The 14,005-nt window shown below is 47.1% G+C and overlaps 1 protein-coding gene across 2 annotated transcripts in view; it reads right to left on the bottom strand.

The window, feature by feature from the left end:
• IL23R (interleukin 23 receptor) overlaps positions 1 to 10,590 on the bottom strand; it is a 34,345-nt gene extending 23,755 nt beyond the window's left edge. For both annotated transcript variants that reach the window (XM_069979416.1, XM_069979417.1), the window contains exon 1: positions 10,567 to 10,590. The gene's annotated coding sequence lies outside the window, so the exon portion shown is untranslated. The remainder of the gene's footprint in view (positions 1 to 10,566) is intronic.
• Between the last annotated feature and the right edge of the window lie 3,415 nt (positions 10,591 to 14,005).

Below are 14,005 nucleotides of genomic sequence, written 5' to 3'. Positions count from 1 at the left end.
AAAATAACCAGATATTAAGATAGAACATAGTTTTATCTCCTGGTGTATCGCAGCGTAGATTTACCGGTATGTTTCCATTTCCTGTTTCATTTACTACAGAGAACGATGAGCAGATAAGACGCCTTAACGTCTTAACGTTGTACCTTTTGGTATAAAAGCAAATTAGATCTTTATCTTTTCAATCCATATTGTGAATACGAAACGTGCGTGCCCACCACCAATAACTGAGGGGGAGTCCAAACATGTGTGCCCACCACCAATAACTGAGGGGGAGTCCAAACATGTGTGCCCACCACCAATAACTGAGGGGGAGTCCAAACATGTGTGCCCACCACCAATAACTGAGGGGGAGTCCAAACATGTGTGCCCACCACCAATAACTGAGGGGGAGTCCAAACATGTGTGCCCACCACTAATAACTGAGGGGGAGTCCAAACATGTGTGCCCACCACCAATAAGTGAGAGGGAGTCCAAACATGTGTGCCCACCACCAATAACTGAGGGGGAGTCCAAACATGTGTGCCCACCACCAATAACTGAGGGGGAGTCCAAACATTTGTGCCCACCACCAATAACTGAGAGGGAGTCCAAACATGTGTGCCCACCACCAATAACTGAGGGGGAGTCCAAACATGTGTGCCCACCACCAATAACTGAGGGGGAGTCCAAACATTTGTGCCCACCACCAATAACTGAGAGGGAGTCCAAACATGTGTGCCCACCACCAATAACTAAGGGGGAGTCCAAACATGTGTGCCCACCACCAATAACTGAGGGGAAGTCCAAACATGTGTGCCCACCACCAATAACTGAGGGGGAGTCCAAACATGTATGCCCACCACCAAAACTGAGGGGGAGTCCAAACATGTGTGCCCACCACCAATAACTGAGGGGGAGTCCAAACATGTGTGCCCACCTCCAATAACTGAGGGGGAGTCCAAACATGTGTGCCCACCACCAATAACTGAGGGGGAGTCCAAACATGTGTGCCCACCACCAATAACTGAGGGGGAGTCCAAACATTTGTGCCCACCACCAATAACTGAGAGGGAGTCCAAACATGTGTGCCCACCACCAATAACTAAGGGGGAGTCCAAACATGTGTGCCCACCACCAATAACTGAGGGGAAGTCCAAACATGTGTGCCCACCACCAATAACTGAGGGGGAGTCCAAACATGTGTGCCCACCACCAATAACTGAGGGGGAGTCCAAACATGTGTGCCCACCACCAATAACTGAGGGGGAGTCCAAACATGTGTGCCCACCACCAATAACTAAGGGGGAGTCCAAACATGTGTGCCCACCACCAATAACTGAGGGGGAGTCCAAACATGTGTGCCCACCACCAATAACTGAGAGGGAGTCCAAACATGTGTGCCCACCACCAATAACTGAGGGGGAGTCCAAACGTGTGCCCACCACCAATAACTGAGGGGGAGTCCAAACATGTGTGCCCACCACCAAAAACTGAGGGGGAGTCCAAACATGTGTGCCCACCACCAATAACTGAGGGGGAGTCCAAACATGTGTGCCCACCACCAATAACTGAGGGGGAGTCCAAACATGTGTGCCCACCACCAATAACTGAGAGGGAGTCCAAACATGTGTGCCCACCACCAATAACTGAGGGGGAGTCCAAACATGCGTGCCTGTAAGGCTAATGCGGTGAGCAGGCCCTGGGTTGCCACTTGCAAGGTGGTATGGTCATGGTTATGGCACGAGGCTAGTCCACGGGAGCCTGGTCACGCAGCCCAATTCTTTGTTGTCCCTAGTCAAGGCACCAATGAGGAGACCAATGCCAGGGTCCGGAAACAACGGTAGTTGTATGTTTATTTGAACAGCAACAGTCTCTGGATGCAACCAGGAATAATCAACTTGGCAATAGGCAGAACTAGTTATAACGGAAGAGATTGGTGGTGTTGCAATAGGCCGTGATCTGTGAGTGTCTCTTTTGTTAGGAAGAATCTTTACTGAGGATGGGAGTAGTAGTTCCCTTGAGATACTGATGCTGGGTATAGTAGTTATGAGGAGAATAATTGCAGTTAGCGATGATGAGGAGAATATGGAGAATTGGACAAGGAACCCAGATCTTGGAGTAGACAGGAGTTTTGGAGACTACAGAAGGTCTTGACTGGACCGGAACGGGTATATAGATATATCTGACAGAGGAGTAGCAGTGAAGCGTCCGCACCACGAGGCTGGTGATACCAGGCCTTCTCTTCACAGGACAGCGAGGAAGCAACCTTCTCTCTTAAAGACTAGAGAGAAATTCCCGGAACCCCAAGCCAAAAGCTCGATGGCTATTGGAGTTGCTATGGCAGCAGGGGATCACGTGATACTAGGCCTCTTGCATCACCACACCACATGACTAACAAATAAGTAAATTTATATACATGAGCAGTACGATACAATACCATACTTAACCACTGGGGGGCAACATGAGACAGGCCTTTGCAGTGTCCATTACACTTTTCCAGCACTTAAACTAACAGAATACCTTTAGAAAGAAAGAACCTAAGTGCTTGGACACTGCATACCTCCCCACTAAGAATGAGCCGACCTCGGCGAATCAGAATTTAAGAGACTTACAAGAGAAATAGGTTTACAAGACAACATAACCTTGAGGAGATTATCTGTATGTTCCACGCTCAAAGACACAGGTAATAAGAGACTTGAAGAGATACAAAGAAAACCCAAGTGGCAGGACTTTAGCTAGGGGTGCCTAACGTACTCTGGTGACCAGGTAGCTAGTGCGTGAACCATCTGACATGTGAGCCAGGACTACTCAACTGTTGGCGGGAGACCCTCAAATTCCATACAGTTTGGACAGTAGGTTTACAGTATCCATGGGTTACCCTACTGGAGAAGAGACTTTGGAACCTGTGTTGATCCTTGGGTGTTTGACAGACTTGAGAATGTGTGTGAAGGGTGTTTTTGGACACCTTAAGAAGAGGAAAAGAATAAAATAGTAAATACAACCATACATTGGGCTCCCCATACATACCAATCAATCATACAATTCAATTATTCAATAGGCCATGCGCACGAAAAGGTGCCAAAGGTGTAGTATAGTATATAGTTAACAAGTGTATGTGTTGAATGCCACTATGTTTTGCGGAACAGACCATGGATGGACAAAACAATTAAGGCACATTGAGAGCTGCCGGAGCAGCGGTGGGCATGGCGGTCGCAGCTTTAACAGTAGGCAGCAGGGCGGAGAGGGCCTGCTGAATCTCCTCTAGCAGCTGCAGGATCTTTGGCTCACGCCCGAACACCCATTGAGGTAGGGACGGCGAATCACGCCCTGGAGGCAGCCACTGTCCTGGGGACATAGAGGCCTTAGCAGAGTTCTCCCCTTTAGGGCCAGGGAATGGGGGCAGAGAAGTTGCTCCACTTACGATTAGATTACTCTCTGGTGATGTGGACCCCCCGGAGAAGGCTAACTGGGGAGCGCCGGAGCAATCGGGTGGTGAGACGCTGGCATCGGAGACAGGCCCTTCATCTGGATCAACAGGGACCGGTGTGGAAGCCCGACTAAGATTTTCGACGTTCGACGGGGTAGGGCCCCAGCTAGTGTCGCTATCGGAGGGTAGCGGCACTAGGAGACATGCAGGATTGAGCGGAGGCAAGCTCTCGGGCAGTTCGGGCATCACAGGCGCTGCAGCTGCAGACAGGTGCTCCTCGCGGGCCGCCATCTTGTTGCGCACTGGCGGGCTTTTCAGGAGGAGGAAGGAGGAGCGAGAGGACTGGAGGCCTGGTTCTCCAGTCTGCCCAGCAACTGTGACGTCAGCGAGCTCGGGTGGCCAGAGGGAGCGACAGCAAAGTCTATGGGGTCTGTTGTTTCCCGCGCTCTGTCAGCGCTGTAGTTAACCCCTTCCTCTTTGGGGCATGACGCAGCAAACAATTCCAAGACAGCAGGCCCCAATAATGAGCAATAGTCCTTTTCCACACTGGTGAGGGCCACAAAGAGATCACTGGGCATATTCATAAATCCCATGGCAATACAGCAACCTGTCCTCCTTTAGCAACACCACTGTAGGCAAAGTCTTTCTGGGGGTTGTAGTGCACCTCTGGGGATACTTGGAACTGGAACAACGTAGTCTGTATCCTGTTCGTGACGCCACTTGTAAGGCTAACGCGGTAAGCAGGCCCCGGGTTGCCACTTGCAAGGTGGTATGGTCACGGTTATGGCACGAGGGTACGTGGCTAGTCCACGGGACCCTGGTCACGCAGCCCAATTCTTTGTTGTCCCTAGTCAAGGCACCAATGATGAGACCAATGCCAGGGTTCGGAAACAACGGTTGTTGTATGTTTGGGTCATGGAACGGCCGGTCTCTGGACGGATCATCTCGGCCGGTACTTAAGTACCGGCCGGATGATCTTTCGGCCGCAGAGCTCTGATGCGGGCGCATCAGCGCACGCCCGCATCAGAGCTTCCCATAGCCCACAGTGAAGCGAGCGGCCGGAGCCTGTTTGAACTGACATGTCTTTCTGCGGGTGGAATTCACTGAATTCCGGCCACAGAAAACTGACATGTCAGTTGTTTGCGGCGGCGTATGGGATCCCGGCCGAAGCACACACGATGTGTGTACGCTCCGGCCGGGATCCCATAGAACAACAGGCATTGTTCCACCGCGGTAAAAGTACGGCCGTTGTTGCCATCGGCAACAACGGACGTACTTTTACGTAGTGTGAACATAGCCATAAATTGTAATCTAATGGTGCATTTACACAGACAGCTCATGAAGGAAAGACTGAGATTTCTTCTCTTTTGCAATCCATTCCTGGTTTTGGCTGCAAAAATCTGTCAGATAAATCTCTCTGTGTAAACGCACCCTATGAGGAGAAGGTCTATATCAGAAACACTTAGGGTCCATTTACACAGAAAGATTATCTGACAGATTATCTGCCAAAGATTTGAAGCCAAAGCCAGGAATGGATTTGAACAAAGGAGAAATCTCAGCCTTTCCTTTATGACCTGTTCTCTGTTTATAGTCTGTTTCTGTCTTTGGCTTCAAATCTTTGGCAGATAATCTGTCAGATATTCTTTCTGTGTAAATGGACCCTAACTGCCAAAAATTTTAAGCCAAAGCCAGGAACAGACTATTAACACAGATCAGGTCACAAAGGAAAGCCTGAGATTTCTCCCTTTTTAAAATCTATTCCTGGCTTTGGCTTCAAATCTTTGGCAGATAATCTGTCAGATAATCTTTCTGTGTTTCCTAATACAATAACCCCCAACCTAGTTGAAAAACTACAACTCCCATCATGCAGCTGTCAGGACATGTTGGGGGGTGTATTGTAACTGCTAGAGAGCTGCAGGGTGGGGAATGCTGCCAAAGAGGGTGCAGAGAGCAGCCACAGATACAGCCTATGGTTATCAGGGCATGATGGGAGTTGTAGTGGTGAAACAGCTAGAGGGCCACAGGATGGGCGGCATTATGTAGACCTCAGACTCCCAAATGTTGCCTCAAGTTTACCATGCCGTATTAACCCATGCCCACCTGGAATATAAAGGTCCTATTACACAGACAGATATCGGACAGATTTTTGAAGCCAAAGCCACGAACAGCCTGTAAACAGAGAACAGGTCATAAAGGAAAGACTGAGATTTCTTCTCTTCCCAGATCCATTCCTGGCTTTGGCTTCAAAAATCTGATAAATCTATGTGTGTAATAGGTCCTTAACCGTGGACATTGACAATTTCCTTTTCATACAGCTGATCGCTATGTATGTACAGCACAAACAGGTACACAGCTCAATAGATTCTCTATGGAGTATTCTAGCTGTGCTATAAATGATGCAGGGTGCAGGGATTCATCATCTGCTCCAGTGACAGCCCCATAGACATCTCATTGTCTCCTCTACATCATGCGCTGTCCTTTGCTATCAGCGTTAGATATCTCAGTAACCTAGTGACCAAAAATTCAAGGTCCTTCTAGACTTAACAATCTTCGGCCGTGCAAGGCCTCGAATGAGCGCCAATCAGCGAGATCGGTACTTGTTTGCAGAGCCTTTACACAGCACAACTATTCGAACGGCCAGGCCACACAAACGATCCATGTATTGTTTGTGCGGCCATTTAGATACATTGCTAATTCCTACCCACCGCACGTCTCATAGTAACAAGGGGAAATATGTGGCTGATAATGCAATGAGCCAACACACAGTCCTTGTCCCGCTCCTCGACTGATCGCTAACATATTAGACGGGCCGATTATCAGCCAAATGAGCGTTTATAGCAATGATTGTGGCCGATAATCGTCCTGGGCAAAAGAGCCCTTACTCTCCATAATGTTATTGATGTCACTTCTATGTAACATCTACAGTGATTGCCCATCTAGGCACATGGACAATGACATGTCTGTTATCAGGTCATTGTCTTGTCTACATTTTGTTCTATATATTGCATATACATGGATAAGCTGTCAGAGGGGTAGGGTGTCACATGGATAAGCTGTCAGAGGGAAAGGCAGTGACATGGATAAGCTGTCAGAGGGAAAGGCAGTGACATGGATAGGCTGTCAGAGGGAAAGGCAGTGACATGGATAGGCTGTCAGAGGACATGGATAGGCTGTCAGAGGGAAAGGCAGCGACATGAATAGGCTGTCAGAGGGATGGGCTGTCAGAGGGAAAGGTAGTGACATAGATAGACTGTCAGAGGGATGGGCTGTCAGATGGATGGGCTGTCAGAGGGATGGGCTGTCAGAGGGATGGGCGGTCAGACGGAAGGGCTGTCAGAGGGATGGGCTGTCAGAGGGATGGGCTGTCAGAGGGATGGTCTGTCAGAGGGATGGGCTGTCAGATGGATGGGCTGTCAGAGGGATGGGCTGTCAGATGGATGGGCTGTCAGATGTCAGATGGATGGGCTGTCAGTGGGATGGGCTGTCAGATGGATGGGCTGTCAGAGGGATGGGCGGTCAGATGGATGGGCTGTCACTCAGATGGATGGGCTATCAGATGTCAGATGGATGGGCTGTCAGTGGGATGGGCTGTCAGATGGATGGGCTGTCAGATGGATAGGCTGTCAGAGGGATGAGCTGTCAGATGGATGGGCTGTCAGATGGATAGGCTGTCAGAGGGATGAGCTGTCAGATGGATGGGCTGTCAGAGGGATGGGCTGTCAGATGGATGGGCTGTCAGAGGGATAGGCTGTCAGAGGGATGGGCTGTCAGAGGGATAGGCTGTCAGAGGGATGGGCTGTCAGAGGGATGGGCTGTCAGATGGATGGGCTGTCAGATGGATGGGCTGTCAGAGGGATGGGCTGTCAGAGGGATGGGCTGTCAGAGGGATGGGCTGTCAGAGGGATGGGCTGTCAGAGGGATGGGCTGTCAGGGGGATAGGCTGTCAGAGGGAAAGGTAGTGACATAGATAGACTGTCAGAGGGATGGGCTGTCAGAGGGATGGGCTGTCAGAGGGATGGGCTGTCAGAGGGATGGGCTGTCAGATGGATGGGCTGTCAGAGGGATGGGCGGTCAGAGGGATGGGCTGTCAGATGTCAGATGGATGGGCTGTCAGTGGGATGGGCTGTCAGATGGATGGGCTGTCAGAGGGATGGGCGGTCAGATGGATGGGCTGTCAGAGGGATGGGCTGTCAGATGGATGGGCTGTCAGATGTCAGATGGATGGGCTGTCAGTGGGATGGGCTGTCAGATGGATGGGCTGTCAGATGGATAGGCTGTCAGAGGGATGGGCTGTCAGAGGGATGGGGGGTCAGATGGATGGGCTGTCAGAGGGATGGGCTGTCAGAGGGATGGGCGGTCAGAGGGATGGGCTGTCAGAGGGATGGGCTGTCAGATGGATGGGCTGTCACTCAGATGGATGGGCTGTCAGATGTCAGATGGATGGGCTGTCAGTGGGATGGGCTGTCAGATGGATGGGCTGTCAGATGGATAGGCTGTCAGAGGGATGGGCTGTCAGATGGATAGGCTGTCAGAGGGATGAGCTGTCAGATGGATGGGCTGTCAGAGGGATGGGCTGTCAGCTGGATGGGCTGTCAGAGGGATAGGCTGTCAGAGGGATGGGCAGTCAGAGGGATAGGCTGTCAGAGGGATGGGCTGTCAGAGGGATGAGCTGTCAGATGGATGGGCTGTCAGAGGGATGGGCTGTCAGAGGGATGGGCTGTCAGAGGGATGGGCTGTCAGAGGGATGGGCTGTCACAGGGATAGGCTGTCAGCGGGAAAGGTAGTGACATGGATAAACTGTCAGAGGTATAGGCTGTCAGAGAGATGGGCTGTCAAAGGGATGAGCTGTCAGATGGATGGGCTGTCAGAGGGATAAGCTAGCAGAGTTATAGCAGTGTGCAAGGTTTGATCTATTTTCTTATATCTAGGTGTACACATAGAAGAGAACCCTAATATTTGTTAAGTCTATATATATATATATATATATATATATATATATATATATATATATATATAACATTTTGAAAACCTTGACATTTATAGAAACATAGAAAATTTTCTCAAAAGAAACACCAAAAATTGTTTCCCAAAAAAAAGCCCCCCTGGTCCGTCCATCTAGTCCTCCCCTATATAATTTCATCTATTATCTTAGGATAGATATATGTTTATCCCAGGTAGGAGTACATTCACTTATAACCAATAGGGTGTACAATGCTGGAGCAGTGTGTACTGTCACAATCATTAGAGGACACAGTGAGAGGTTAGTTGGGGGAAAGATCAGAAGCAATGTGAGAAAATATTATTTTACTGAAAGAGTAGTAGATACCTGGAACAAACTTCCAGCAGAGGTGGTTGGTAAATCTACAATAACAGAATGTAAACCTGCCTGGGATAAACATACATCTATCCTAAGATAATTAGAAAGAAAATACTAAAAGGGCAGACTAGATGGACCCAGTGGTCTTTTTCTGCCGACAATCTTCTATGTTTCTATGCTGGAGCAGCTATGAACACACTACTTCATAAATAACGGTATAGAAACTGCACCAAAGAAATGCATGTAGGATAAAAAAAAAAAATCACTGGTATTTTTAAATTTTATTTAATTTTTTTTTTTTTGTGCATGTTTTGAGCACAATGTAGCAGTTTTCCCACACAGTTCTGCAAAAATCACAGGAAAGAAGAAGCACAAAAACACCCTAAAAATTCACATGAACTCTGTGTCCCTTTGGCCGTGATTATCACTAGAAAGTTTATAAGTGGTGAAAAGGTCATATTAGACCACAGGGTAAGCGAGCATCAGTCTGCCAGATCGTCATTTACTTGCATAGCCTATTACACGGCTTGATAATCATCGGCCATGGCTACATAGACATCACTAGTAGCGATGTTTGTAAAGTCTTTTCTTTTAATCAGACGTCACCCACACGCATCACATTACATGAGACTTGGGCCTATTACATGGGGAGGTTATCTGCCGACAGGCTGACATTGTCCATGAGAAGCAAATGCTTGTTCACCGTTCTGACCTGCTGAAAATCATCGGCTGTCAGCCATACATCTCCCTGTGTAATAGGAGATGTGCAACTGACAGCTGATAGCAGGAAGGGTCTGTAAATGATCGCAGATCACTAAGGGCCCTATTACACGAGACGATTATCGTGCGAAAAATCGTTATACCGTTCGAATTTAAACGATAATCGTTCTGTGTAATTGTAACGATCGAAAAATAGTTTGTGTCATTGATCCTTGATTTCGATCTGAACCTAAAATTATCGTTAATCGTTCGCTAATCGTTCGCTGTAATTCCACATTTGTTCGCTCAAGTTCCGCATTTGTTCACGACTCATTCAGTGTAATTGCACATTGTCCATTGTTTTCCTGGGATAAGGTGGAGTAAACGATACGATCATCATTCTGTGTAATATGGTGAACGATTTATATAACGATAAACAATCTCGTATGCGATCGTTAGTCGTTAATCGTTAAAAATCGCTCCGTGTAATAGGACCCTAAGATTGGCACTTGCTGTATACAGACAGACAGCATTGAGCCATCTAATGCTGCGTTTACACGAAGCGATAATTCGCCCAATTGATCGTTTAACGATTTTGAAGCAGCAATTTGGTTTTTATAACGATCAGCAATTAGACCAATAAATCGTTAGAAAATTTGTAAGAAAATCGTTATTGCGATCGCTTAAGCCCATCTTTTACATAGGGTGAATCTTTGACTGTTTACACAAAGCGATCTGCGAATTTTTAGCGATTGACAAACAACGATTTAAGAATATGTTGAAAGATCAAACTGAACGATTTCTCGTTCGTCATTCTATCGCTTGCTGTGTTTACACGGAACGATTATCGCTCAAATGCGATCATTATTGCAAACATTTCAACGATAATTGTTCCGTGTAAACGCAGCATTAGTAGAGCTGATCATAGTGTTGAGGGCTTCTGTGATCAGGGAGGGTCTCAGCACCATGACCCCCACCCATCAAAACTTCTGACAGCGGTGAGAACAGAGCTCAGACAAAGATCACGTACAAGTGTCAGACACATGAGAAGCTTCAGGCTTCTTCCTTGCATTGGACATAAATTTCTTATCTGGTACACGTGTCATAGATAAAACTAAAAAGCAGAAGTCTCGGTCAGACCTACCTCACGCCATGGGAGCGGTGGAGATGTGCCAGCTCTGGCAGCAGTGAAGAGAAAGCCCCTTTATCTGCTCATCTCTGCCCCCGCCTACCCATGTCTTGTATTGTGAATCTAGGACAGAGATGCAGATTCAGCACTAACCTCAATACTCAGAACGTAACCTTTACAGACGGCGCCGTGCTCCACATAACGCTGCCTGACCTTAATGTTGTCACCGGTCCTGGAAGAGGAACTGGGCCACGCCGACATTCTGGTCAGACACCATGAATGAAGATTCTCTGTATACTGACACATTATTTCATGTATGCAAAACTATAGCCACACATGAGCGCAATATATAGTGAGAAGAAATAATATTCTAGAAGTATGAATGATGGTGAACGACAGAATCCATCCAGAATATCTTCTTTATTAAATCTATAATTATTACTATTATTTAGGATAACGGACATACTAAGGTTCTGGGTATTGTATATAGTGATGGTAAATACTAGAAGAGCTGTCACCCTTATTACATCTATATACCCTAATAGATCCTAAAGACAGGGGTTGATGACAGTGAATACCCTCACTGTTGGACACTCACCAGAACAAGACGTGCCCATTCTTTATTCTTGTAACCCAATGGATAAGTAATGCTAAATTATTAAACGAGAAGTCCGGTCAAAAGCTATTTTAAAGTATGTTATTGCACAACAAAAGTTATACAAATCACCAATATACACTTGTTACGGGAAATGCTTATAAAGTGCTTTTTTCCCTGCACTTACTACTGTATCAAGGCTTCACTTCCTGAATAACATGGTGATGTCACTTCCTGGATAAAATGGTGATGTCACTTCCTGGATAACATGGTGAAGTCACTTCCTTGACAACATGGTGATGTCACTTCCTGGATAAAATGGTGATGTCACTTCCTGGATAAAATGATGATGTCCCTTCCTGGATAACATGGTGATGTCACTTCCTGGATAACATGGTGATGTCACTTCCTGGATAACATGGTGATGTCACTTCCTGAATAAAATGGTGATGTCACGACCCACTGTATAAGTCCCAGAGGTGCGGGCTGGGCTGTGCAGCTGCTGCTGCTAGGGCTATGGATGGCAGGACTGTACCCAGGAGCTGCTGCTGGCACAGTTGTGGTGCCCTTCCCCCGTATAACACCATTGTCGGGGCAGCCCCGCACACCCACCGGAACAGCTCCCCCAGCCTGCGCCTACTCAGGGAAGCCTCCTCCTGCCTGCAGCAGCTCCCCGGGACGTTCTCCTGGCCACCGGAACCTTCTCTCTACTGCCAGTGGCCAGGAGAAGGTCCTGGAGAGCTAATGTAGGCAGGAGGAGCTTCCCCTAGTGGAGGGGAGAAGCAATGGCCACCCAGGGGGAAGAGCTGGCAGAGCTTGCATTATTTTTGCAAGAAATTTAAGACTTCATGTAGTAGTAAGTGCAGGGAAAAAAGTACTTCATTAGCATTTCCCATAATAAGTGTATATTGGTGAATTGTATACTTTTTCTAGGCAATAACATACCTTAAACTAGCTTTTGACTTGTCCTTTGATGGAATACCCCTATGACCTCTTTCCAACATCTGACATACATATACAATCTGACATACATATACATTAAAGGTAGTAGTATCATGTTGTATACATGGCTAATATCTGCAGCTAACAGGATAAGAGATAACTCAGCTCCCAGCCACTTGTACCTGTCATGACATATAAAAAATAACTAATAATAGTAAATATATAATTAAAGCTTGTGTATGCTGTCAGTTTTATTTCACAGCCCCAGCGGTCTATGTAGTGCCCCATTGCGCTGCTCATGCTTCTGCATTTTTCTCTGAGCCAGAGGACGAGGCCTTAGATCAGTTAAAGGCCATTTACATGCCCGATTATCAGCCCGGAGTACTGCTAGAAACGCTGCTGTGGCCGATAATCAACCCATGTAAAAGTGACAGCAATCAGCCTGAGGAACCGAAAAATTCCCCATCCCTGGCTGATCGCATCTTTCGGACGGGCATTAAAATGTATTGTTTACACAGGAAGATAGAAAAGGGAAATTGAGAGGACAGATATGAGCAGGATGCCAGATCACACAGCAGTGCAGAAGGTAAGTATACACTGCTTGTGATCTGGAAACTGACCGTATGGAGATATGAATATCTGTGCTCTCAGATTCCATGGCTGCATGAACAATACAGTGATCATTCTTGCAGCCTGGTAGCTTGATTTGTTGTGCAGTGTAATGGCACAGAAAAATGAGTCCTGATCTCACTGACCATTTGCATCCTTGCATGGCCCTATGTCCGCTGTGTAAAAGCAGGTCACAGGGGCGTGTACAGGGGCGTGTACAGGGGTGTGTACAGCTGCTGGCCAATCAGCATTCATCTGTACTGGTAGGGTTAACCTGGATGATTCTAATTTCTTGGATATTTCTTCACCCTTGAAAACATAGACACAACAAGAAGTGTTCCCTTCATTTACTGTTCTAAGACTCTTTATCAGTTGAAGGCCATTCTCAGACCAAGCTAACTGTCTGGTACACAGAGTTCTGGGAAAGGAGGAGGGAGAAGGGATATGTTATGTGAACTTACATGGCAGCCACAATCCAGATGCAAGAAAAAGACACTGTTATATAAACAATGTATGGTAAACAACACGTTGTACCAGCCTGACAGCGCAGGACAGGAAACTGCTGACCATCTATGGATTGACCTATCAGAGTGTGATATATATGTGTCTTGTGACTTGAAAACCCGCCTGTATTGAAAGTTTATGTATTTCATGTGAATACACTGCGCATGAGTAATACCGCCCCATATTCTGTCTATAAAAGTTAACACAAAACAATAAAGGGCGCGCTTCCCAAACTTATGTTACTGATACGTACATCAGTTGTCTGTGTCTGTGATGTAATGTTGTAAGCAGAACTGCAGCTGCTAACTCTAATTAGGAACCATCCTATCCTGGGGACAGGGGCGTAGCTAAAGGCTGATGGGCCCTGGTGCAAAATGTTAGCTTTGGGCCCCCCCATCTCACCCGATCAGGCAAAGTCCTATCTAACGTTATATCCAATTACTCTATTGTGCCACCATGTTCTAATGCCCTGTCACTGCCTCCACCTCATGTACTGCACTACTGCCCCCTATAATTAATGGACTGTACTGTGTCATTGTCTAATCATTGTATTCCAATCTTTGACTCTCCAGCTGAAAAACTACAACTCTCATCATAAACTGCCAGTTGGATATGATGGGGGTTGTAGTGCTGCAACCTGAAGAGCCAAATGCTGCAAAACTCCCATAATAAACTGTCAGCAGGGCACGATGAAGTTTGAACTTCTGCAACCTGGAGAAGTCACCTGATATCACCTGCAGTCCTATGTAACACCACAGATAACAGTGATATCCCTCTGAGTACAGATAATGCAGTAGATGTCAC

The sequence above is a fragment of the Dendropsophus ebraccatus genome, chromosome 8 (genome assembly GCF_027789765.1).
Source record: "Dendropsophus ebraccatus isolate aDenEbr1 chromosome 8, aDenEbr1.pat, whole genome shotgun sequence".
Taxonomy (NCBI): Eukaryota; Metazoa; Chordata; class Amphibia; order Anura; family Hylidae; genus Dendropsophus; species Dendropsophus ebraccatus.
This window is presented reverse-complemented; position numbering and strand designations above follow the sequence as displayed.